This window comes from Ammospiza nelsoni, chromosome 4, assembly GCF_027579445.1.
Source record: "Ammospiza nelsoni isolate bAmmNel1 chromosome 4, bAmmNel1.pri, whole genome shotgun sequence".
Classification (NCBI taxonomy): domain Eukaryota; kingdom Metazoa; phylum Chordata; class Aves; order Passeriformes; family Passerellidae; genus Ammospiza; species Ammospiza nelsoni.
The window spans coordinates 72,273,780-72,297,971 of NC_080636.1; the positions used below are offsets into that span (position 1 = coordinate 72,273,780).

General features: G+C 37.0%; 1 protein-coding gene across 3 annotated transcripts in view; it reads right to left on the reverse strand.

The window, feature by feature from the left end:
- Nucleotides 1–24,192, reverse strand: part of FSTL5 (follistatin like 5) — a 377,325-nt gene that overhangs the window by 260,577 nt on the left and 92,556 nt on the right. For 2 of the 3 annotated variants that reach the window (XM_059470973.1, XM_059470970.1), the window contains exon 1: nucleotides 9,398–9,577. The gene's annotated coding sequence lies outside the window, so the exon portion shown is untranslated. Of the gene's footprint in view, nucleotides 1–9,397; nucleotides 9,578–12,939; nucleotides 12,989–24,192 lie in introns of those variants that run through there. The other variant, XM_059470972.1, reaches the window with a different exon arrangement.

Genomic DNA, 24,192 nt, shown 5'->3' on the forward strand with positions numbered 1-24,192 from the left:
CCCCCTCCCCAAATTTGCTGTGGCTTAGAAATTGGTTGACTTTACCAAAGGTAACCTCAGAAATCCAGTGTTAGAGAGAAATGGTAAACAGACACTTTAAAATCTCTTAAATTCCCAAATATTCTCCCACCTTTAAAACACCAAGGTGGGTCTCATGGTTGATGGATACAAATCAATATGCCACAGAAATCTTATGCTGGGATAAGAAAGTTGATGTTGAAAATCAAAATTATAATCTGAGATGTTAAGAATCTCAGTTGTATGGGAAGTTTAAAGTAAGTCCTTACTTTGAAAAAAAAACCAACTGTTACTAATGATTTTTGTAATGCTTCTATATAACATCACAACTCTTTTCATAGCTCTTTTTGGAAGAGCCCCAACTGAACAGAATCACTGAATCATTAATCATGGGAAAAAACCTCTGAGATCATTGAGCCCAACCCTTGGCCCAGCACAGCTGTGTTCACCACTAAAGACTGTCCCCAGGTGACACTTCCACACACTGCTCGACCACTTCCAGGGATGGTGGCAAAACCCCCTCGCTAGACAGCCTGCTCCAATGCCTGAACACCCTTCTGCTGAACACATTTTTCTTAATGGGAAATATTTAGCACTCAACACTTAAACAATAAAAATTTCAAAATTAAGAATTTCCATCCATGCATGCCAATTGCCTGTTCACTTTCTTCATCAGAAAAAATAACGAAGGCACAAATTTCTTTGCTTATTTTTTTAACCATTGAGAGCTTCGTGATCAGCTCTTTAGATTTTCTTTCAGCATTTACTCATAACTCCAGAAACATGCCCAGCTTATAAAAAATACAAGTCTAACTCACTCAGATTGGATCTTTGTCTCTCAAAAGGCAAGCAGAGAATGATAAAACTGAAATTATTAGCCATAAGACTTCACACTGTTCATCAAAGAGTCAGATGCAGCACATAAATTAATAAAAGCACTCTAAATCATTAGTCAGCAAATTATATCACAAACTTTCATTTAAATCTCTTTATTAATGTGGGAGCTGTTCTATCTGAGAAACCATGAGAACAGGGGGATGCTATTTTTTATATGGATTTCTGAGACTTTGGAAGTATAAATCAAATTTTCAGTATAGATTTATTAACGATTTATGTGTATATCATGTATATTTTTATAAAGACAAGCATAGCACCCCTTTCAGAAGTTTACTTACGCATGGAAGAGATTACCGAGAGACTAAAGCAGTAGATGAATGTGACTATAACATAGAAAAGATATAAAGGACATAAATATATTTAAAATATTAGATTTTTAGTCTTTTGGGGACACCAATTTTAAGATCTGATGCTTGAAGCAATCTACTAATGTTTCAAATGCAACCTCCAAGATGCAGAAAACCTCCTGTCACCCTGCTGACTGCACCAAGAACATACAAATGTAGACTGTTCAAATACTTCTGTGAGAAAAATTACCAAGCATAAAATAATAGAAACAGCCTATTATTAGACAGTAGACTAAAATGCAACTATAGCTAAGCAGCACAGTTTAAATCCACTAGAAAACCGTCCTCAGTTCAAAAAATAATTAACATTATACACAAGTTAAATCTCTGGAGTGATGTTAATTATGGTTTTCTCTTTCAGTGTCCCAAGTAACAACTAAATCTGCCCCTGCATCTACGTCTAGAAAATTTTACAAAATATTACTGTTTAGCAAAAACCAAAAAATCAAAGAAGAGAAATATATTTTTTGTGTTGGAATACAACCACAGCACTAATAATCACTGCGATTCTGAATTACATGAGAATATAAAGATAGCATAAATGAAAGATAAAAACATAACATATAGGTTAGAGGACCAACAATTAGAAAAAAAGGTTTTTTAACTCGCCAATATACTAGCTAAGATTCATTTGCCTTTAAAAGCATAGGAAATAAAGGAAAAATAAAATCAGTCTTCAAACTAACATAACCTGGTTCTGTGTCTTGCAGTTTATTTTAAATAAAATTTCCCTCTCTATCAAAGTACTTGATAATATGGAAGAGCAGCTCTGTGATGAACCGTATTTCAACTTAAAAATCAGCCCACAAGATTAAAAACATCAATTTCTCACTGAAGCTGAGGTTATGGCTAACCTTGGCTGTTGCAAGGAGAGGGAGGATCTGTGCAACTTAATTCCACTTGACAAGGACAGACCCAAAGCACTGTCATAATGGGCTTCTCTTCTTTCTCTGTGGCCTTTCCACTGCAAAAACTGATTATGAGATGAACTTATGTTTCCATCTTGAAACAGAGCAGAGAGCAAAGAAGGGCTCACTGTCAAAATAAGATGTTACTTTAAAAAAAAAAACAACCAACTAAATGTACTTTAAATTTAATTGAATTCTTTTATCTAAACTATAGAGGCATGGAGTTGATGCATCGACCACTCAGTGGATGAGAAACTGTCTGGATGGTCAGACCCTCAGTGCTGTGGTGAATGGCTCAATACCCAAGTGGAGACCAGTGACAAGTGGCATTCCTGAGGGGTTAGTACTGGGAGTGATACTACTTAACCTCTTTGTCAGTGTCATGCACAGAGTGACTGAGTGCATCAGCAGCAAGTTTGCCAATAACCCAAGCCGCATGGTCTAGCCAATACACTAGAAGGAAAGGATGCCATCCAGAGGGACCTGGACAGGCTTGCAAGGTGGGACTGTGCAAAACTCTTCAAGTTCAACGAGGCCAAGCACAAGGTCCTGCACCTGGGTCATGGCAATCCCAAGTACAAACAAAGGTTAGGTGGAGAACAAATTGAGAGCATCCCTGGTGAGAGGGACTTGGGGGTGCTGGTTGACAAGAAGTTCAAGACGACTGAGCAATGTGCAATTGGAGCACAGTAAATCTTGGGCTGCAGCAACGGAATTGTGGACAGAAGGTCAAGGGTGGGGATCCTCCCCCTCCATTGTGTTCCTGTGAAACCCCAGTACTGGAGTACTGCATCCGGCTCTGAGATGGATGCATCCCAACATAAGGATGTGGCCCTGCTGGAGCAAGCCCAGAGGAGGGCCAGCAAGATGAGGGCTGGAGCACCTCTCCACACTCACATCTGGGGCTGTTCAGGCTGCAGAAGAGGAGGTCCCAGGGAGACCACACTGAGGCCTTCTGGTACCTAAAGGGGCCCTGCACAAAAGATGAAGGTGAATGTTTTACAAGGGCATGAAGTGATAGGATGAGGGAGAATAACTTTAAACTGAGAGCATTTTTAGATTATATACCAGGAGGAAATTCTTCACTATGAGTGTGCTGACACACGGCTTGCCCAGAGAAGCTGGGGATGTTCCAAGCCCTGGAAGTGTTCAAGGCCAGACTGGATGGACTTTGAGCACCCTGGCCTAGTGGAAAGCATCCTTTACCATGGCAAGGGGTTGGAAAGAAATGATCTCTACAGGCCTTCCGATCCAAAACATTCTTTCCTTGATAATATCAGATTTTGCACTCTTATGAATACTGCAGAGATAACTGAACGAATGTTTGGAAATGATACTGTCTTTCAGAGAATTTTCTGAGCATTCACCTCTCAGACTTGAGGAATATCTGTAAAACACTGAGAAAATTTGCTTTTAACAAAAGTACCTGATCTCAGATTTCTTTTAAGTCTCAAATCCGTCACAAAAGGTGAATAGTTAACCAAGATGTTGTACAAACATCACTCTTACAAAAACTTCTGCATTTTCTTGATTTAAGACTCAAAACAGACCCTTAGGAGGGAAAAATTAGACACTGCTACAAATGATGATGCAAAAGGAACAAAAACCTCTCCAACATGTGACAAAATAATTCTCTTTCTCTTAAAATATAAATTCAAAAGCATTTTCAAAATCAACAAAGTGCATCTCCTCTTTTATTTAGGTAAAATAGCCAATTTTCCACTCTATGAATAAAAATTTTGGACTATTGCAACTCTAAACCACAGATATTTGTGAATTAGTCATTCATTCATGCGCATTTAGCTTTCCATTGCACTAGAGTTTGTCCTCAGAAAGCAGATACTAGTGTTTTCTGTGTATACACTAAATGTGCTTGAACCTTGTATGTTTCTGTTTATCACTGGGAGGCCATGACTGCCACCAAATACAATCCTCAACTACATAAATAATTGTAACATTAGTGCACTACATTCAAGCTGTAACAGAATCAAAGGCAGCATTTATTCTTTCGACTGCTTTTGCATATGAATCAAGATTTCCATTGATCTGCCAGAATGATGTGAAATTGCTTTGTTTTTTCTTTCCCAGTAATAATTTATAGCAAAATTTAATAAAACCCATAAAGAACATATATTATCAGTTATAGAGGTATTTTAAATAAAGCTTACAGAAGAAAAGACATAAAGGAAATAGAACTTGAAATGTTGAACTTTGGAACAAATCATAATCTGCAAGCTCTTTGAAAACAAAGTTTATTTCTACTGCTCATCACGTAAGAATTTTCTACTTGCTTTTGTTTTGTTGCTTGTTGATTTCTTTAAATGTGTATAATGATTTACATTTTATTTAGGAAGACAAAGGCCTGTTATAATAACAAAAACATGAACAGTTCAGAGTTACAATGCCTCTAAAGAAAGCCTCTAAAATATTTTATTTCTTAATGGAAGTAAAAGCATGTACAGTAATAATCTAGAAGTTCCTATCATTTAATAAGCGTATTTTTAGTAATAGGTTTTTTATCTGATTAAAGTTATGAGCTGCTTTCAAATTACTTTGTTTCTTTTTGCAGATATTAGGAAATTCTTTATGAAGGAACTAAAAATACTTTCAGAAAGTTTTTAATATGCTGATGTGAAAATGATAGTGGCTTTTACCACAAGACTGCCTATTCAGTGGTAAAAATATTTCAGATTACAATAAACCTCACTTGGCATAAAATGAGAAGAAAGCTCTCTCTGTCAGGAAAAGAAAGAAATATTTTAAATATCCTTCATCTTCCATCTAACATTTCCAAGTACTTTATTGCACAAAAAAAAGTCTTTCTGAAGTCTGCTCTGAAAAGCACGGCTGGACACCAACCTCAGTTAATTCAAATGCAAATTAACGGTGAACTTCAACCTACTTCAAGCAATCAGTTTAAGCATTACCAACTCTCCCCTCATTTAACTCTTTAGAACTTATTTTCTTAAGATTTGCAGGACTCAGCAATGCAACCAATTACCTAATTTTACATAATGTATGGTATAAAGAGTGATTAATTGAATAGACTTACCATGATCATTTCTAGGATAGAAGGTGTAAATACCTGCATAAATATTGCTATCAAATAAAGCTAAAAATGGATAACAAATAACACATTTCCAGTCATTCTCATTCCCACTTGGTAAGGAATCCTGCCTGGCTAAACCACAGCAACCTCTCTTGGCCAGTATATTTAGCCAATACAAACAGAAGTAACAATGGCAGAGAGGAAAAGAAAGACACCAGCAATTAGGGAGCCTTTCTGAAGTTCTTCTGCAACAGTAAGTGTGCAGTAATTCCTTGATCTGCACTGGCCCATCCAAATCAAGACACATCTGTTAACAAATGCAACTGCTAGAAAGGAACACAACCTACCAGAACTTTGTAAATAGAGGTTACTCAACCCAAAACCTAAAGAGAGAACTTGCAAAATAATACAGAAGAGAATAAAGCTGTGGGTTTGATTCCTCCTGAATATTTTTCCTGGGCAGTAGAAACCCCTTATATTGGAGGTGTTAGAGGGAATTTCTCACAGCACTATTTTCAAAGGGGCTAGACTGCCACTGCTCCTGGTCAGCCCACAGCTTCCTCAATGTCTCTTTGCTACAGAGAAAATATTTGATTTGCTGCTCTTCTGATAATATAAAATTGTTGTCTTTTCTGTCTACCAAGAGTCAGGAAAAAGCATGCTGTATTAAATATGTATAAAATCCTATGCAAATAAGTTTCCAGTCTTTTCATTTGCTGACAGCTATTCCCTGACCTTCAGAAGGTAAAAAATAAAAAGCTTGAACTAAAAAACAGGATTAAACAGATTTACAAATAAACTTGCTAATCTATTTACTTTAAAGTTATGTAGCATAACAGACCAAGCTACACTGAATGGTTAGCGAATATGGTCCTGCTTTTGCCTAGAAAAATCGTAGAAGTCAAGAGTGGCACTTGAGTCATTGCTTCCCCTTGAGTCAGTGATTCACTCCTGCAATATTTAATATCCACAATTATCCCATAATATTTGCCAGTCTAGAGAAAAATAATCAGAAATTACTTCCTAAACTTCATTTGACCTCTTACCTTTGAGATATCAAAGCCAAGTTCAGATCTGTTAAATGGCAGACCTACTCCTATTGGAGCTCCATCTTTAGATTTGAAACTAACAAAACAGAGCAGAGCTTTGTTTTTTAACATTATTTTATAGTCTCTAAGAGTGACAGAAGAGTGACAGAAAATTTGTATTTTCTGAAAAGTTAAATAAAGTCACAGTTTGGGACAGCATGCATTTTTCTAAAAATAAAAGTTTGATATTTTTAAAAAGCATAATTGATTGCAACATCATGATTGTAACAATTCTTTTATTCTAAGATTGAATATTGCTTTTAAACAAATATAGAGGATTATTGGATGAACTCACATACAAATAAAAACAGGATGAAAAACTGACATGATTAGACATGGTACATCTAGAACACACCTAGAATGGAGCAACCAGAATATTTGGGGTTTTACTGATCACCATTTGCTGTCAAAGGCCTTAAACCAGGAAATAACCAATTGATCCACTGGAAAAAGTAAGCTCTGGACCCCTGACAGGGTTGTGCATAGGCTGATATTTTCAATAGTCTTGTGCCCTCATATGCCCACCTTTGTGCATTGGTCAGCTTAAGAAGGGTCCATAAAGTAGCTCTGTAAACCTGAATTTTCTCTAAATGCTGTTTTTGTAACAAAACCCCTCCCTGATTTCACATTAGTTCAGTCAGGTGGTTGGTCAAGTCATTAACAAGTTTTGTGTGATGTTGATAAAGGACTTGAAACTACCTGTTATATAAAATCATATTCTTACAATTTTACAAATATGCTTGAACAAGCACGTGCAGACACTGCAGACAGACTTCTTCTAGTTAGAACCAATGACCAAAATGGCTATGGACCACACTTAATGCATACGTCTATTTAGAACACCATTTTGTTGAAAAATAGCAGTGCCATTTTATCTTCTTCAGAGTATATGTATAATTTCAAATATCCACTTTTCAAACATGATTTGTCAAATAAATCAGCCTAATACAAATGAAGGCAAAATATTACATAGAAAAAGCAACCAGATATAAATTTAAAAGCACAGAATTAATGTCTTAGTATCAAAGTTTATCATCTGATTTATGCTGGTAAAATGACTGATCTCAGAAAGGTCAATGACTTTTAATCACGTAATGATGGAGATAGTCCTGTTAACTGGAAAACGACTATGTGTATGATAGAGACCACTCAAGTGAACAATGATTAGCAGATTCAGGCCCTGTATAAACATTAAAATTTTAGATATGAAATTGGTGGGTTTGGGTTGCAATGTTGTGGGTCATCCTGCCCCTCAGTATTATTGTAACGTCTGCACCACATGGTGGTTCACAATAACTTTTTCAAAATAATTTTGTAGTGTCTACTTCAAAAAGTAAGCATCCTGAATCTCCATACCTTCAAAGACATCATTTAAAATTATATCAGTATATTTCAAAGCAAATCAATATTCATGTCAATGACAGATGATAAAAGCTGTCTTAGCTGATGGATAGACTGCTAATGAAGGCTTGCAACTAATGCAAGTGCTATGTAATAAACTTTCATTCCCTACTGTTGAGAGAGGAAAAAGAGAGCTACTTTATGACTGGGGAGAGAACAATAAAAACATATTTCCTAATTCTACCCAAATGCAATGATAGTCTTGGTTGACTGAGCTACTTTCTCATCATTTTTCTAGCTTTCAACTTCACCCATCAGTAGCTCTGTGCTGCTGCCTGATGGTTATCTTTATACTTCAGCTGATACAAACACTCAGCAACACAGAACCCACCTTAACATTAAGGAAATGATGCAGGAGTAAAAAAATGCTACAATACTAAGAAGCAGTCACCTTCCATCAGCTTCATCCCATCAACAAAAGTTACTTTATGTTCACAGCTACTACAACTGCTAGCACCTGAGCAGGGCATCTGTGTAGAGAAAACACTTGTGGGTCAGGTCCCAGTTCCTAGGAAAATTCATCACAACCAAAAAGAGAATGAAGTGCCACATAATCCTAAAAACACAAGGTGAGGACCTCATTGCCTGCTTACTCTGTTCAGTTATCTCAGTAGCACTGGCTAGCAGCAGCTGCAGCTTATTCCCTCTGGAATCTGCCTTAATCTCAGGCAGCCAGCCCTGCGTGGCGCTGAGCTCTGCGTGTGCACAAGTCGCTGCACGGCGCCCAGCTCCGTGCGTGCAGAAATCCCTGCGCAGCACCGAGCTCTGCGTGTGCACAACTCCGACAACTCACTCAGGCACCAGCAAACTCCTCTGTGAGGCACAGCTCCGTACCAAGCTCACGAAATGTTAAACACTGCTGAGAAAAGAGACATTACGTCTGCCCACACTTCTCAGTTCTATTCAATTACTGACAACAGCAGTCCTACAAGTGCAACATAATACGGTATTATTAAATCCAGGATTCTCATTTACGCCTAGATGCAGCCTGGGAGCAGGCCTGATGTTCAGCCAACATCAAAGGACACAAATTCACGACTTTCACAGAAACACACATCCCACACTGACCTTGGAGGCAGAGGTGGTGATGATCCCTTTCATAAAGGCGCTGCTTCCCAAGTTGACAGCGTTACAGCGCTGAATTGTATGTCAAGTAGCAGGGTATCACCGTCCTTCTGTTACACACGTATTCAGCACGCACAAGAACACAGAGCAACATGCGGCTATGCTTCCAAATCCTCTCTAATTCCGTCTTTACTCTCTACTTCCCAGAATGACCTCGCATATCCTGTCCTCCCCCAGACTGAATCAACCAGAGCTTCTCTAGTCCCCCCAAATCGGTTTTTATACAAAGTAGGCTCTGAAATGTCTATTGAGATCTTTCTATAATATTCAAGACTCCTAACACAAAACATTTTCAACCATTTAAAAATTACCCTGAGAGCCAGTTTTCAATAAAAACAAGCTTGAACTTTTCACTCAGATTCATCTTTTGTTTATGGAGCCCTTTTCACTGAAAGCTGCACCCTTTTTCCAAGCCCTGCCCCTACACTGACCTAAGGGCTACCAAGCTTCCAACTTTCCGCTGCCTTTAATTGCCGGCTCCTCCATCCCACCCAGCACCCCGCTACTATTAACATGAAAAATACGTATGTATGCGTGTGTATATATATTGGCATTGCTGCTTACCTTGTCCAAGAGTCACTTAAATCCACAAGGGGAGAAAAAAAAACAAACCAAAAGCCCCAGCTCCACGGGTCCTCGCGCAAATCGCAAAGAGAGCAGCACTTCTTCTCCCTTTAACAAAGCCACAAGCGGCTCCGCGGCGATCCGGTGAGCGAGCGAGGGAGCGAGCGAGGACTTCTCCGGGGCAAAGTGGGCGCAGCTCCCGGCAGGGCTCGGCTCCCGGCGGGAGCAGGCGCGGAGCTCCGCGGCCGAGGCGCCGCGGGGAGGCGCGGGCGGGCGCCCTTCAGCACCGGGCGCGGCGCGGACAGCAGCGCTCCCGCCCGGCCCCGCTGCCGCCCGCCCCGCCGCGCCGCTCGCACCGCCCCCGCCCGCCCCCTGCGCCGCCCGGCCTGCCCAACTTGCGCTCCGCCACCCACCGCCCCCCTCCGCTGGTTTATTGCGTTTTTCCACGGGCCGGCCGTCTGGGACGTCTGGTGTTGCCCAGCACTTCTCGTCCCCACTTCTCGCAGGGGGCTGTCACCCGGTAGCGGTGACCGAACCCCTCCTGCGGCTCCCCCTCCGCAGGGCCACGGCCCCTCACGGCCCCCGGGCAGATGGCAGCGCTGGCACCGGCAGCGAGCGGAGCAACTGCTGTGAAACAGAGAGGAACTCCCCCCCGGAGCACAGAGGGGTGTTGTGCCGGCGTCTCCCGAGCAGGGGGCTGTAATGCAACATTCATGAGCTTTAATATGTCAATATATCAAAGCTCGAGCACGCTGGAGGCTTTGCACACCTGTATCGGTGAGCCCTAGCGTCCGCACCAGATTGAATGCCAAGGTAGAGGTCCCTGGTAACCTCTGCCAGAAACATGGACGTGTGATTTGGAATCTTATCTAGTTATGCAAAACATAAGGGGGAAAAATAATCACCTTGAGATAAGACCCGTTAATTACATGCTCCATTTATAAGCACGAGAAGAGGTACCTTTGGATGAACAGGAACAATCAAAACAAGAAATCCAACTGGAACTAATCGCCTAAAAACTTAGAGATATATTTATTTGAAGTCAAGTAAAGAAACAGTATTTGAAGTCTCACTTGAATCTGCTTTATTGTGAGATAACAGTTTCAGTTATCTGATTTATTACTTTTAAATTAATTTACTATCCATCCCACCACTTTCAAGGAGTAGCTCTTTCATCTTCAATGTGAAATCATTATGAAAATTAAGTATCTACTTCTCATGCCATTATAGGTTACCTGCTCCGTGCCTTTTGGGAAAATACATTACAGATTAAAGTATTAAACTGTCTTTAAATCACCCATGGCTAGGGTAAAGCCAGACAGAGGTCAGCTGCTCTGACGTACATCAGCTTTCTAGGTTAATTGCACTTGTGTCTACATGTGGAATGAACATGCAGTAAGAAACAAAAATAAATGGTTTTAGGTACAGTAAATAACATACCTAAAAACAGAACTAGTTAATATAGGAAATAATAAAACAGGACAGGTTGGATTGCATTAGCCTATTACTGTTTTTTGAGGGAGTTCTTACTGGACTGATAATTAGGTCACGGCACTGCAAGAAGGAACATGATTAACTTCGACACACAAAGTGTGGAGTATAAAGCCAAATAAAGCAGACTTTCATTGACCCAACCCTTTCTAATTGCCAGTTATCATGAAGGCAGCTTGTCTGGTATCTGGGTTGAATTTATGAAACCCTATTATTTTACTTCTCATTTTTCTTTTAAGCCCTCTCAGTTTTTTTGCTAATATCGATAGTATAATTGCACTACTTAAGGACAATTTCTGCAGTACAAAATTGACACTGAGTCTACTAGCACAGCTGCACCAGAAACTCTCATGGGACAGAGTTAAACCCCAAACTGTCTTGTTCAAAACTGAGGGGAAATTGAAATGTTGTGAGGATGAATAGGGACCTTGTTCATCCATTCTCCTTTGCCATTATGAAAGTACATGAAACAAACAACAACAATTACGTAGATGTTTTATGTAACCCAGTTATTAAAGTAGTTGAGAAAACGGTCAAATTATGCAAGGTCTGACGTATCATAACTTACTGGAAATCTTTGCAAATAAATAGACAATGAATCCCCAAACTAGTATATGCAAGATCCTCAGAACTTCTGAAAATCTCTCCATGTTGTGAGGACTTGCACTACTACATTTCAGTGTAAATAGTGATACAACTGTGTAATGCATTAAGGTATCCCGGCATTCTTGCATTTCTGAGTGTGTTTATCTGACCATACGTGCCTTTATTCTTTGTAAACTCAGGTACTCAATTTAAAATCTCACATTTAATCAAAATAAATTTAATGTATTTTTAGCGCGTACATATTTCCTAATTTTTCCTCTAATTTAGATCTCTATCCGCTATAGACCATAGTTAGGAAATAAATTTTGGTCATTCACATCCTGACATCTTTCTGTCTTTGGCTTAATGGATATTATTTGTGAGCTCCATTTTCTACATTGGTGGATCTGTTTTTACACTCACAAAATACGTGAATGTTTACTTTGTATTGTTTTTGTTTTGTGTCCCGTGCATTACATCATCCCTTTGCAGTTTAAACATTTTCATCCACAGGGTGACTCAGATATTACTTTACTGGATGTAATGCAGACCAATATACATTATTACAATGAACTTACTCTGTGCCTAACAATTAATTGCTAGTCCAGAGAGACTGTTGCTGCTTAGTAGTATATTTCTGATTTCCATAATCCTAATTTGGATACTTAATGATCATATCTGACACATCCCACATAATATGCCAGACAGTTTTCTGTTTGGTATACTCCTGAGCCCCATGTGCTTGACAATCAGTTATGTCTGGTTTCTATATTTTCTACCCCAATTGCTATATTTGAAGCATTTGCCATTGAGCAGAAGAGAGCACATGCAGTAAGTACTGGCATTTTCTTGTAAAGATAAGGAGCACAGAAGAACTTCAAAGCTGGTTTATGTTTGTTTAGGCTATAGATGTTATTAATAAAAATTCTCTATTTTTTATTTATGAGACGCTGCTTAACATAATATCTGACACAGCAGGAGGTTTTATGCAGGACAAAGAGAAGATCAAAGTCTCAATATATTAAAGGGAAGTTAATGCAAATAATAGATTATAAAAGTTTTAACAACCTATTCAGTACTGTCCATGCTGTGGTTTAACTCCAGTTAGCAGTCAAAAACCAGGACAGTCTATGGACATTTGCTTTACACTTCACAGCCTCTCCAAAACTCGCTGAAGTTAGAACAATAGTCACTTTCTTTGACTAATTTGTACCTCCTTTTCTACTGCAAAAAATTCTGGAGAAGGTATTGTGTTCCTTGTAAGCATTGTACCCAAAATGAATGCAGAATTAGAGGGTAAGCATAGTTTTTCCGAAGTGGCTAGTTTTTATTCTCTTGGCTTTTTTACCGCTAGCACTCCTAACACAATTAATTCTTTTTTTTTTTTTTAAATTTGTGCTTGGGATTTTGTGTTAATCAGTAAGGGACAAAAATAGGATATTTCAAAAACTTGCCTTGTTACTTACTCTTTAGATTATTCCAGTGACTTCTGTGTGGCTCAGTACCCCTCACCACCTGCAAGTTCAATGACAAAATTTTATTTTTCTGTGATCTGTCTTTAAACACATGAATTGAAAAGCATTCCCAATATTAGTTACCCACAATTTAGGATATTAATATCTGATATTACTAAATGTTAATTAATTTTTTGTCCAAAACTACACAACAGTTACAATGTAGTAAATAAGACTAAAATCCAAAAAATTAATCGTTTTGTATTTGAATGAAGAACATGCAACACTTTAAACACAATTATATTTGTAGCTCAACATCAAAAATAGTTTTAGGCACGATAAATTCTAACAATAATGAAATATTCCTTCAAAATATGCAGTCCATAAAGTACTGCCCTTTGTAGGATTCAATTTCCATTTCCTCTTAACAAATTATTCCTCCTTTTTTTTGAAGACAACAGCTGCCCCTTCAGTGCAGCTGTTACTAGTGAAGATCATTGATTAGCTTGAAGTCAATGACAGCAAAGGAACTCTCAAGATGCTCTGATATGAGATAGCATGAATAATCCTCCAAATGTCTCTCTCCTGCACACACACAGCGTGAAGTTTGGACACATACATCTTTCCCTCATTTTCCACTGGTCTAATTCACTCAATGTCTGTTCAATATTTTAATGAAAGGTGATCGTGCATCCACCATAAACTCAGTGCTGAGCAAAAAGCACAAGAAATGCATTGAGCCCTGGACCGGCGCTTTGATAACAGCAGGGCATCGTGAGCACCAGAATGACAGACACTGGCAAGTGGCAGAGAGGAAAATTAGCTTACTCGTGGCTTGGAGAAGGGTTGTGCCAACCATCTGTCACAGGAGATCTCCCAAATGACAGCAAGAATCATAAAGGCACATTAAGGTTTTCCCCATATCTCCTCAAAGCCAGTTCTCCCAAAGGGACCCAAAAAAAAAGAAATATGCATTATTTTTCACACACAAGGAACCTACCTTTGAAATTAATCAAAATAATTCAAATGCATGCCACAAAATAACAGATGTAGACTCAGTGTGGGCAAGCGTGGGCTCTGAGGTTAGATCTGTAGATTTTTTTCATTATGCCTAATAAAATAAATGCTATAAATTCATTTCAGTGTGTAGCAGATTTGCCATGATAGTGATTCTGACAAGATGATGTGTCACCATTCTCATCTTGTGAAAATAAAGTAACAACTGATTAAATAGGAAGGAGATAATATACTACATAACTAATATCCACATTAAAAATTACTATTGGAAAAGAATTAGGCAATGAGGATAAATATTTAATTTCATATCATCTAGCTTTTTTCAACTTCATTTGGGATCAAATAATTTCATTATTCATTATCGTTGAAATCTGAAGGCATATAACCACTCAATAGTAGATAATACAGATTCTATTAAAAAAAAACTCCATACAAAGAGAAAGCTGCAGATAGTCAATTTCAGTGCCTAGTGATAACATTTATAAGAGATCTCTTAGGGCACCTACTGGGGAACCTCAGCATTGCATGCTAAAGAAAGCCTGTATAAAGGGTAAAAAACTTTCTAACAGATTTAAACCAGAACATTAATTCAGTCTTTTTTTTTTTTTTTCTCCTCTGGGCAGTCCTCCTTCTATTGACTGTAGTATTTAAAGCAAATAACCAAATGAGAAAACTTGATAGCTGAAGGTATTCACTGATGGAAGGGAAAGAGCTAATACTCTTCATTTCAGAATCTGGCAGCTCTTGACTATTTAAATGTCTATTAAGTTAAATATATCATGTGTTTATGTTAAAAATATTTTACATTAAAAAATGTTACTAAAGCCATGATGAGAATTTTAATTCACAGGAATTATGTATTGACAAGAATTTCAAAGTCTTCGGATTAAACTTTTTTATTCTTTAAGACAGTTTTTCAAAATATTTAGATATTTTGATTTTCTACCTATGAAGTTCTGTAGTAGTACTCCTGACCTCTGTAAAAATTTACCATATCATTTTTTTTCCATTTGATTTATTTCTGTCCACTAATACAGAATACCCTCTATTTTATAGCTCATTTCCTCAAAGTCCCTCACAGGTGATTTCTGGAGACATATGGTATGTACCTAGGACTTTAGCTAGCCAGTGCAGAAAAAATATTGTTTAACTTATTTTACAGAAAAGATAGCTTTTGAAATGTTATCAATCAATTAAGTAGCAAGCACCTCATATCAGCCTTATAAAGATGGCTTTATTTTTAAGCAAAATCTCTGTAAGGACCTCTCTCTGTTCCTTTAACATTTTTTGTGTTTTCCAGTAGTCTGTGACCAGTAATAGTCGCTTAAAAACTCTATGGAGAACCTTGTTAAAAACCACCAGCACCAAACCCAGAACAATAGCAGACCCTAAACTGCTGCTGAGGCACACTCGCAAGTTTTTAATATCCACTGTCACTGCAGTTTAGGTAACCTATTCCAAAACAATAAAAATCCCCTTTAGCAGGGAATAAGTACCATCCTTATGTTCATTTTATGCATTACTGTGACTGTGGTCACAAGGGTTCTTGGGTGAGGGAAGAGATGAGAATGTTGACTCCATGTTCAGAAGGCTTGATTTATTATTGTATGATATACATATTACATTATAACGATGCTAAAAAGAAAAAGAAAGGAAAAGGTTTCCTCAGAAGCTAGCTAAGCTAAGAATAAAAAAGAATGAATAACAAAAGCAACTGTCTCAGACAGAGAGCTAGACCCAGCTCTGCCATGAGTGGTCACCACATTTAAACATCTACAGGAGACCAATCACAGATCCACCTGTTGCATTCCACAGCAGCAGATAACCATTGTTTACATTTGTTGCTGAAACTTCTCAGCTTCAGCAGGAAAAATCCTAAAGAAAAGATTTTTCACAAAAGATGTCTGCGACACATTACTACAGGAATTACACGTCACAAAATATTCTGAAAAGACATTCAGACTTTTTCCTTCATTTGTCCTAAATCTCAGTGATGGAGATGAAGCACAATCACTTATTTTCAAGTGGGTTTTCCTAGGGAATAGGCCAATAAAATAGTGATTGCATGTCTGGAACAAAAGTCTAAATTAATATACAGTGTTGGGTAGCCTAATGCCGTCCTAGTCATGTTTCTCATCATGCTTCTGATCCCATCCCCAGTGGTACCGTGAATATAAAGGAACCAGTTCTTCAAAGAATGCATTTACTGACTTTGAAGCAAGTAGGTGTGTGAACTCTGATATCTGTACAGGGTAAGAGACTTTTCCTACAGTTCTGGAGAACAAGAGGAGAATATAATAAGATATGTAGACATATCTTACCTTGTCTCTCCTTGAGACCAATCAGCTTGTCCCAGAAGAGCACAAGGAATATTAAATGGGATGAGTATTCTGGCTTATGTGACTTTGATACAGCAGAATTTCTCACTTCTTTAAGAGATAAATCTCATCAAAGGTTCATACCCATATTTTACAACCACCTATGGTAAAGAATGCAGTGAACTTTTCAACTGGGAGACAATGCCATTATTCTACATATTAGCTAGTTCACAGCACTACTCAGCCAGAATCCTTCTTTGTCTTTCCAGACAACATTCTAACAGTCTGAATAAGAATAAAAAAAATACAGCTAAGCAGTTCAAGAATAATGGAAATTTCATCCCCTGACTGCTAATTTCTAACCATTTTGCCACTGCTTCTGCACAGAGGAACAATGTGATGTAAAAAGGGTAGTATGACAGCATCATGTTGGCCCATCCTAAAAAAAAAAGGATATCTTCATCCTTCTTAATTATAAAGTAGTTCCTGGAATGAAATTCAATCTGTAGTCTTATATTCTGCACACATTTTATTCATTTGATTTCATTTTCCTTTCCTTTCATGGGCCACTCTATAAACTCTGACATTCCCAAGAAACCAACTTGCTCCTGCCACTAATATACTGTTAAATATTAATGAGCACATATTTTTAAAATAATATGAGGGATGTGAAATGGTTACTTGAGACTCCTCAGCTTTTATACCTCTCAACGAACCCAATTAAGGAATCAGCCATCTCTACTCCAAAACTTACCTAATTTAAAGTGACAGGCCTTTAATTACATATGACATACTCTCCAATTACATGTATAAAAATCTATTTTAATCAGTACAGTACTATTTGAAAAGTTGAGATTTGATTTGCCAAAAATACCAGATTTTCTCCAAGCGCTTTACTCAAGAAGGACAAAAAAAATGAGTGCATTACAGCTTGTTAAATATTCAGTTAAAATACCTCCTTCATAGTTTATCCTACCCTTTATGTAATTTCTATTGAAGTCAGAAATAGACCAAGTAGGTTCTTGTTCATCCTTTTTCTGAATTTATAGAAACTTGAGAAGGATTACCCAGTTACACATGAATATAATAAAATTTGGAAGAAAAATAGGAAAAAAGTATTATTTCAGTTTAAGGCAATTACAAAGAAGTTGCTGGAATTCATTATATAAGAATTTTTTTTTGTGTTTATCCTTAACACATCTGATTACTTTACTACTATTCACAAATACAGATCACATTACTTTCATATACTTCCCCAAGGAAAGAAAACACAGATGCCCTCTTTTTGCTTCAATGGGAAACGTACTGAGAGGCTAAGCTGTTTAAGCAGTTACAAAAGAAATCTGGGGCAATGCTGGGAACAGAAGTTTCCTATTTCTTATTCTTTCTTAAACACATGATAATCCTGCCTTACCAATCCACATGTCAATTTAGAAGCAGTGATTACAAGTCATCAATAGTGATGATCCAATATTTCAGTACAATGCAAAAAGACACACAACTGAACTTCAAAGAGAGCTCGGAAAAAACACAGTAGCCTGCCTTTTAGCATAAATGGCACTGCTTGGCTGATATAACTCAATACTGTTGATTCAGGAAAAATACTTACAGTCCCTGTAAAAATGCCTGCTGTGCTCACTTTGCTTAGCATGTGCTACAGAATATACACACACCTTTTTATTTCACTAAAAACTCCAGAGGTGCAGACAGTACAGTTGCATTGTCAACATCTTGAAGCAGGATCAGAATACATACCACAGTTCTGCATTTGCTTCTCTGCTAAATCAGTCACTTGTTTCCAGTCAGGAAGCCAACATCATTCTGAGGTTTCAGAATTCAGAGATTTACACAGCTCATAGCATGCATTATGAAAGTATATTAGGTGCTGCTCACAATTATAGATATTTAAGACATCAAGTGACATATGTGTGAATTTACATTAGAAAGCTTTAATAAAAGGCTACAAAGTTGCTAAATAAATCATCAGGTTTGCAGTGCAGGTGAAATATGCATGCCCATTCTGTCCTTATCTGTAAGCACATATACATTCTAGCACAGTTTCTGTCCACACACACCACCAGTGGTTTTCTCCAGCAGCTCTTCATTCAGTGAATAGATATGGGTGAAACAATGTCTACTTGGAAAAGGTATTTTCTTCAGGCACATGTAATTGCTAATCACCTCTGAGGTGTTTGTTCTTAGTGGCTAACTGAGCAGCAAAGAGGCAGAAGTCAAGTTTCAACACAGCAACCAGGGGAATAAACCCAAAAACCTCTCCTTACTCTACCTGCAATCATGCACAACATAAAATTAGCATTCTACACCTAGTAACATTTCATATGGGAGGTATTTTACCATATATTGGTGTCTTCGAGGGGTGATAGAGGAAAAACTAAAGCTGAGGTCTAGACAGAGAGGTGGGGATTAGGTAAAGTGACTTACAAACAGTATGGAATTGGCAACTTTAAAACATGGACAGAAGACAAGGATTTGAAGAACAGATAGTTATATTTTCAGGAAAGGGTATTTCCTGAGAGAAGCATCACTGAAACAACTGAAGAGGTTAAATGACAATACAAGAACACAGACAAAAAGATTCTCTAGACAGCTGAGTAGAGGAAGTAGAGATAAGAAATTACTAAAAGACCAAAGCAAGAGTTGAAGAATAAAAGAAAAAGCAGGTGAGATGGAGAAAGAGAGAACAGAATTAAATTCTTGGAATAAGTGAAATAGTTAGAGAGAGTGAATGGATAAGAAAACTCAGTACATACCATACTGAGGAAAGGGAAAATAAATATAATGAGATCACTTCATGTTTCACCTGCTATTTTTTTAATGGAGAACACTAAGCAAGATTTTGTTCAAAATGAAAGAAGCAAAGAAGAAAAGTCAGAGGGATAAATCATTACTTGTTTCATATAAAAAAATAGAAACTATAAACAAAAATTCACTCTGAATTGCAGAACTAAGAAACCTCAGTTCAATATCTGCTTGAAAATAAAAATTTACATGTTAGAATCTCTATATCTACTACAGAAAATAATAAATCAAATATGAATTGGTAATCTTCATAATAATCTATTAAAAATTGTCTACAGATGAAAATATATTCACCCAATAAACTCCCAGATAAATTTGAATAATGAATGTATTTCAGAGCCAGTGACTTGGCAAATACAGAAATGGCAAAATTAATGAGATATCCATGGAATAGATTTGCTCTTTTTTTTTTTTTTTTCTTTAGCTAGTACTCCCAAAATGCAGGTGATAAAAAGAAATCAAAAGGACAAGGCATGTGCACTATGTATAAGCTTTAGTAATGCCATTTATGGTAGAATTGGCAACAACATGACTGGATAGCAATTACCCAAAGCTCTTCAAAATAAAACTCAAACCTTCTATAGGTGCCAAGCAGTACAATGACCTATTAAAAGATTTGCTTAGACCAGCCATAAAAGCATAGCAAAACTGCATTATCTTATTTAAAGCTGCCATTGATGTAGGACCATATTTTAGTCTAAGTGTCTGTGGATGCAAAACAGAAGTAGTAAGAGTGAATTTTTAACTATCTCAGCTGTGACTGCTAACCCCATCATGCAACACAGAAATAACTCATAGGTAGTTTAACAGTAAGTCAGGTACAAGTGTCACAGAATCACAAAATTTTTGGAGTTGGAAGGGACCTCTGGAGATCATGTAGTTCAACCCCTTGCCAAGACAGGGCTGTAGTAGCAAAGCAGAGTAAGATATCACACAACCTACTGGTAGTGCAGCTTTAGTGCAAATATCCTTTGAAATACAGCTTTAAAATAAAATACAGTTTAATAATTGTGGAGATTATGTTCTCACTCTTTCCTAATTTGGTGGTACATTTATATTCGGTGGAGCAGCCTCACTCTAAAACTAAATATGCAGAAACAAAGCCCAGTTCATCATGCTGTGAATATGCTAAAGGATTCCAGCAACACTATAAGAAGGGAGTTAAAAAACAGTTCAGAAAAATGAACCTGGAACAACATATCTAATTTCAAACATTAGGAGCACTATTATGGAGAGTGCTTTGATTTTCTGCCCTTGGATCTATTCAACTAAGACTGCAGCTGGTCCAGTGGCTCTATTTGACTATGTATGAAGCAGTGTGTGACTACATATGAAACAGTGATGGCTGAAAAACTAAATCATAGCTGGGATAGCATGGAAAAGTGCATTGTTATGTAAACAAAGTAGGAAAATAACATGGATTATTATTTTGGTGCATGGATTTTATTTCTATCCAGTTCTGTAGAATATTTATCAAGTACAGTTTCATCAGACCGATCCTGCATGTTAGGATGCAGAAGTGTAATTTCAAATCTATAAGCAATGACTCCTTAGTAAACCTTACCTCAATGTATGCCCAGCCTGCTTTAAATTCTATCCTAGCTTTCAGATCTTTCTTCAAATCACTCATTCATTCCCATCTGAAACATAATTGATTGTAATTAAATCCAAAATAAGGACATTATGCAACTGGCCCTTATTCTTTGTATGTAGATAAATCCAACAGGTCTTAACACACCATTGACCAGTCTGCAGTTTACTGTACACAGGTCAGTTCATAAAGCCTGTTTTGGGCAGACAAATTTTTGTGTGGTATTAGAAAAGCTATCATAAGTTGTGATTCAGTTTATATTGATTCTTTCCACATGTTATCATTGAAGGAATTGAGTAAAATTTGGACTGATCCAAGCTGTAATTGACTTTTGCAACTGATTGCATATTGTAGCTTTTGGAACTATTGTCTGTTTTAGAATTCAACTTTGTACTGTCTACAGATACATCATCAATGAAAAAGTGCTCTTTTTATGAGTAGTAGTCTTTTTTTTTTTTTAGAATCCAGCCTTCAAAATCTCCTAAAAAGGACAACTCCTGTGATTTAAAATGTAGGGCAAATTTTTTTTGCTTAGTATATGATTAAGACTATTTTTATGTTTCCTTCAATGAACTGTAAAGCAATGAGACAATTATTTTGATACATTGCCTTAGAGTCTAACTGAAGATTTAGATACCAAATTTTGAACAACAAGCCTTGAAGAATAATCATCCTTGTTCTACTTGAGCTCTTCCAGCAGTGCTTGTTTTGATTAGATAAACATAAAATAATTAGGAAACTCTCAATATGAATGTTTGGTTGATTTTGGCACACCTTCCCATGGTCTATTTTGTCATCCCACATACAGCTCAAAATTCCATGCTGGCATTAACAGCTGTGCTTTTTGTTTCCATTATCTTTTGTGCCTTTCTCATCAAACATGAAACAGGAGAACTCCTTGGTGTGCTGCATCGTTTCTGTCACATGCAGTGTTCTGAAGAGGAAATGTAGAAGCATAGAAGTGTAATCTGTGTTATTGAAAAAATTAACAAGTGGAACGATCTGTAGAACATCAAACATTCACTCTACATTGCTTTCCTCCTTCCCTTGCAAGTTTATATGACTCAGAAGTGAACAGCATACATAAAAGCATCCTATGGAGCTTTATGGACTACGCTGCACAGTGCAGATCAGAATTTTTAGAAAAGTGCTCTCCTGAGACATGGGCATTTCAAATGTCATACTTCATCCCAACTAAAATGAAAAAAGGAGGTTGTTTGCTTGTAAATTTTACATAAACGTACAATGAAAATTTAACCACGTATTCTTTCCTTACAGAGGATTATTAATTCTTCTGATTTTGTGGTCTGTGGCTGTACTGTACTATAAAAACCACTACTGACTTTAATGGACTTTTGGTAATAATAATTAAATTATTAAAGCTTTAATAAACTCACAAAAAAGGAAAGCATCACATTTTCATAATACCGAAAAATCTTTTATGTATTCTTTAATTGCATAGTCTTTTTCTTACTTTATTTATATTTTTACTTCATTTGAGACATGTAATCTTTTTTCTAAATTCAATATACCCCTCAAATTATAGTGCTCTTGCCTTTTTAATTTCAAGGTTCTTGACCCCTTTTAATATACAAATACACCAGGTGTTATTCCTTTAGGCTTTTATCAATATCACTGATGTTTTGCCTACATTTTCTTCTATGAAACTTTATTTTCCTGTAGCACCTAATCCAAAGGATGTTCTGTTTTTTGGTGGAACATTGTTATGCCCAGTATTTTAGGTAGATTTCCTGATTTTTTGAAAGCAATCAGAGGATTTCTCTTACGTTCAAATAAATCAGATTTGAGATACCATGTCAAAATAGTCATTTATTCATCCCTCAAATATTACCAAACTATTGAACTCCAATAATCTGATTATCCATAAATAAAGTTTGTGCTACATACTTTATATTCTTTTTGTCCATTAATTTTGTGTAGAGTTTCAGCCAAAGTTTACCCACCAATAACATTTGTAAGAATTAAGATTTGCTTCATAGCCAGTGTCAAAAATTGTAGGAGAGAGATTCCAGGCAGCATTCAAACTAACCTGCAGCCACTGTGATTTTGGTTAAAATGCCCATGATGACAATCACCGATTTTGGTAGTGATAGTTTAGCATGTTTTTCTATTTCTTATGCAGAGGTGCACAGAAAATTGTATGGAGGTTCAAATCTGAATTGAGAACAAAGTGCCTGTGGAAAGTGTTGAACGCAGTTTTACAGAAATGTGTGTGATACCTGTTCTATACCCTACTGCCCTCATATTCTCCAAGAATAGCTGATTTTTATGAGCTGTCAGTGACTTCAAACAAAGACTGTGAAGCATGTCTAGCAGTTATCAAAAGATATAAATATCAATGTTACTGTTTGAAACATTCTTTAGGAGAAAAACATACATTCTATGGCACTATTAACTTCTGTATCCTGCTACAAAAACACTAAGAATTACATGTTTTCACTAAATGCTAGTTTTAACTATTCAGAGTTGTGCACTTTTGTTTTTATTTTCTAGTCTTTTGCTTTCTAGTTAAGCCAGCTGAGGTATTGTTATGATGATCTGAGTTCTGTTTGTTACTGTGTTAGTGTATTACCTGGAGACCATATTAAAAGAAAAGTTCTCTTTCCTTTCTTACATTAGTCCCTGTTGTGGCAACGCTGAGAAAAACAAAGGCCTGAGAAAGGGAGCAGAAGAAGCAGAGCATTGAGGAGGTCACTACAACTAGTTCAATAAGTAATAATACTTCCAAACCTGCAATCTATTGCACTTGTCCACCTTGCTCTTGTGAGATCACAGTCCTTTGCAACTTCCAACTTGCCTGTGTTATCACAAATCTGTGGTGAAAACCCAGCTTGCAAGAGCAGGCAGCCTGAGTCTTTGATTAGCAATTCTCCCTTATGAAATATGAACTTTCTCCAGTGTCAAATTGATTTAAGAGTGATGCTTTTTGTATCCTTCTGGTTTTTTATGCAACTACCTGGGGAACTAATTTGAGAAAGAAACAGAACACTTTAATTTTATATGAGGACTCTTTCAATCTGATGATTACATAATTTGCACTGAATTTGGTAATGTTTAAATGATTTTAGAGCAAATTAATTTGAGATTTAATACATGGAAAATTTCATCAGCTAAGAGTGTTATACAAGACCAAGTTTGCAGTCTCCCAGCCTCACTAATGCCATTCATTTTCCTGATCCTTTTCAGAGTATTTGATGTCTCATACTGGTGAAGTCATTAAATCAACAAGAATGTTCAAAAATACTTTTTCCATATTTCAGCTTGGGAGAATCCGGAATTGCACTTTGACACTGGTTTTACATGAATGCTTACCAGTAGCTGCTCTGAGTGCCTCTGTCAACCTCCCCCTCTCTGTAAGCTCTTTTCAGTGAAAATAGTTATGTGTCTCTTATTTTTATCCCATATTTTTAACTCTCTTCAATCTTATTAAATCCTCTGCAAGAGAATATAATGGCCAGATGATTCAGTGGTTCCCATCTGTACAGGAAAAGCTCTGGT